The 3,891-nt window shown below is 43.5% G+C and overlaps 1 pseudogene; it reads left to right on the top strand.

Moving 5' to 3' along the window:
- The first annotated feature begins 1,527 nt into the window (after window positions 1-1,527).
- On the top strand, window positions 1,528-2,376 carry LOC104670700 (annotated as a pseudogene).
- The last annotated feature ends 1,515 nt before the right edge of the window (window positions 2,377-3,891 follow it).

Here is a 3,891-nt window from a genome sequence, read left to right on the forward strand (position 1 = left end):
AAGAAGCAAGGCAGTGCGCACCTCAAGCCTCAGCAGGGCTTAGGAATCAGAAACACCAGATATCTTTGAAAGCCAGAATGTAGGGGCAGACAGAAAACCATGGGATTTGTAAAAAGTCTTCATAAAGAGCAGTTATTCCCCAAGCCTGTACTATCCAGCAATGGTACCTGCTCACCCAAGTGGAAGAAAAGAGGCTTACTCTCTGCAGAAGGTAAATTAGAAAGCCTCTGGAATTGGAGATACCAATAGCAGCTCAGAAGATGGTTGAGACTTTTTATTTTGGAAGTGGGATTAAGTGAAATCTACATGCTTTACTGTGAGTCAGCCTTGTACATCCAGACATACATATGGCTGACAGAAGATTCCTCTTGGGAAAACTGACCAGCCCCAGGAGAGAATACCTACAGATATCCACATCTGGGGGTCTCCTAACAAAACATGGCTGAATACAGAGAAGGTTGGAAGACTGTGAGGTTCATGCATGAACTAGAGCTTCTAATTAATTTTTATGTGACTCATACCAAAATAAGTATGATTAGCTAAGGATCACCTGCCTTCTGAAGAACACCTCTACAATCAAAAACAAGGAATAAAACACATTAACAGATAAAACACACTTGGAGAAAAGAGAGTACAAGAGCATAAGAAAATGCCAGCAAAACTTATAAATAATATTCTCAAAGTGATACAAGATATTGCACCTGCGAAACGGAAAAGGGAAGCGTAAAAGGGGGATATGTTCGAAAACAGGTTAGAGTTGACAGCAAAACTTAGAAATTCAATGGAAAGTTTACAAGATTTTTTCAGAAAAGTCACTCAGAAGGTTAAACAAAAGAGAAATGAGAGAGATGGAGAGAGAGAGATTCTGATTGAAAACCAGAAATAAACAGTAGCACTAGATTAGTCCAGAGGTCCAACATCTGAATAATCAAAATCCAGGAAGAGAAAACAGAGAAAAGGGAGAAAACATTTTTAAAGAAAGAGTAAAGGAAAATTTTTCTATAACTGAAGGATATAACTTTCAGATTAAAATCACTCATGGAGTGCCCAGCACAGTGAATGTAAACATATACACATACAGACACATAGACCCGGGCACTTACACACAGACACAGACTCTTACACACACAGGCACACAGACACACAGACACAGGCACACAGACACACAGACACAAGCACTTACACACATGCACACACAGAGACACAGACAAAGGCACATACAAATCATACAGAGGCACATACAGACCAAGACACTTTATCATAGAATCCAGAACACCAGAAGTAAAGAGAAGAATCTCGGAGGGCAGGGGCTAGGGGAACAGGTCACATACAAGGATAAAGCATCAGTGGCATCAGACCTCTCAACAGCAATACTAGAAGCTAAAAGACAATGAAGCTCCTTCCCTTGCCCTCCAGCCATGGCAGGTGCAGCTCCATGAGTGAGTCCAGTGGCCTCACCTGCAAGTGGAGCAATAGCAGCAGCCTCACTAAGGAGACCACCAGATCACCTCTTCCTCAGTCCTGACCATGTCGACCTACCGACAGACCTGTACACAGCCAGTGTGTCTTCCTCCATCACATGCTCACCTTGTCAAAGCTCCCAGAGAGGGTTTCGACAAAGGATTTGGTTTTAAGTTGGTGAAACGAGGTAAAAGCAAAGTCACGTGGTGGTGTGGAATTATCAGTCTGGTTCATCTAATACAGACACCGGTAAAGTTACTGGGATCTTGGAGTCCGAATATAAATGGTGCAAGTATGACTTGACTTTCACAGAAAAATGGAACACTGATGACACTCTGGGGACAGAAATCATAATTGAAGACCAAATTTGTCAGGGTTCGAAAATGATATTAGATACTACCTTTTCACCAAACATAGAAAAAAAAAGTGGCAAAATCAAGTCCTCTTACAAGAAGGAGCATGTAAAGCTTGGCTTTGATGTTAACTTTGATTTTGCTGGACTTGCAATTCATGGTTCAGCTTGCTGGGTACCAGATGAGCTTTGACAACACCAAGTCAAAGCAGAGGAGGAATCACTTTGCAGTGGGCTACAGGACTGGGGACCTCCAGTTGCATACTAATGTCAATGATGGGGCAGAATTTGGAGGATCAGTTTGTCAGAAAGTATGTGAAGATCCTGATGATTTAGTAAACCTTGGTTGGACATTAGGTACCAGCTGTGCTTGTTTTGGCCTTGCAGCTAAATTTCAATTAAAACCCACTGCTTCCATTTCTGCAAAAGTCAACAACTGGTTGACTGGGGCGGGCTACACTCCACCCCGGAGGCTTGGTGTGACCCTGTCTGCTCTGGTAGATGGGAAGAGCATGGATGCTGGAGGCCACACACTTGGCCTTGCCCTGGAGCTGCAGGCTTAATCCAGATGAAAGAAACCTCTGGGAATGGATATCAGAAGATTTGGCCTTGATGTATTTCCATTGTGACTAGCAGGCTTTTTCCCCCTGAGAAGGTGATTAAAATGAAGGATGATCTAAACAAGAGCTGTATTTTAAATCTTTAGACAGTTACTTGTTAGCTGCTTTCTAGTTCAATAGGCTCTCTCTCTCTAGCTACCAATGCTGCAGTCCTGCAGTTATCTGTACATTGTTTAGATGTATTTAACTGTTAAATGTGCTACCCACTAATCATGAAATAGACTTTTATGAAAACTGCACAGTTGTGCTCGCATTTGTTTTTGTGTTCCTTTACACACTGAATATTGTCATTGCATGAGATGAATCAGTGGACATTTTAAGATGAGGTTTAAATTATTTTTGTCAAATTCAACCACCATTAGAATTATTTTGGTATCCCAGAACATTACAAATCATGAATAAAACAAGCATGTAATTAATGGCTCCAAGTACCTACCAGCGAGGGTCAAATCTCCCTGGTATCTTGCTACTACTTTGTTTTTCAGGTGAGCATTCTGCTCTTCACCTCAATCTGTCCCTGGATTAGTTCCGTGAAACTTTTAAGACTACAGTAAGAGCGTACATGCTTTTAAAAAATTTTTATAATGAGGAAATGTCTCCACATTCCGAAGAAAAATGACTACTAGCCTAGAATTTTATGCTCAGCCAAATTCAAGAATGTTATACTCAGCCAAATTCAATCCAAGATGAGGGTAGAATAAAGCTATTTCAGACATCCGTGCAGGCTGACTGGCTGGGCCCTCTATCTTCTCAGTCTACCCTGATGTGAGACGGTGAGGTGGTAGATGATGTGTCTCTGGGGGCTGGTGTTTCAGGGGATGGCAGGCAAGAGAAACACCTGCATACAGCAGCTGCTTGGGAGATAGGACCCCTGTGTGGGGGCATGAACAATACCCCAAGTACTGCTGCTCCACTAAGGGAAGTTTGGACACCGAGGGGATATTGTTTGGTTCTCAGAATCACTAGGGGATGCTAGAGCCATCAGCTCCCTAAGGACCAGGATGCTAAATGTTCTACAATGCATGGGACAGTCCCTCAACAGAGAAGTGCTCTGCCCATAATCCCAAAAGCACATCCTTGAGAAATGCTGAATTAGATACTTTCTTTGGCTTTCATTGTGAGGCTGCTTCTACTTGAAGTGGGGCTGAGTGGAGTAGAATGCTATGGGGGTAGGCTGGGTGTGGTGGCTCACGCCTGTAATTCCAGTATTTTGGGAGGCCGAGGCAAGCCGATCACCTAAGGTCAGGAGTTCAAGAGCAGCCTGGCCAACCTGATGAAACCCCGTCTCTACTAAAAGTACAAAAATTAGCCGGGTGTGGTGATGGGTGCCTGTAATCTCAGCTACTCAGGAGGCTGAGGCAGGAGAATTGCTTGAACCCAGGAGGCAGAGGTTGCGGTGAGCCAAGATCACACCACCGCACTCCAGCCTGAGCGACAAGAGCGAGACTCCGTCTCAAG

The sequence above is a fragment of the Rhinopithecus roxellana genome, chromosome 8 (genome assembly GCF_007565055.1).
Source record: "Rhinopithecus roxellana isolate Shanxi Qingling chromosome 8, ASM756505v1, whole genome shotgun sequence".
In the NCBI taxonomy this organism is placed as follows: Eukaryota; Metazoa; Chordata; class Mammalia; order Primates; family Cercopithecidae; genus Rhinopithecus; species Rhinopithecus roxellana.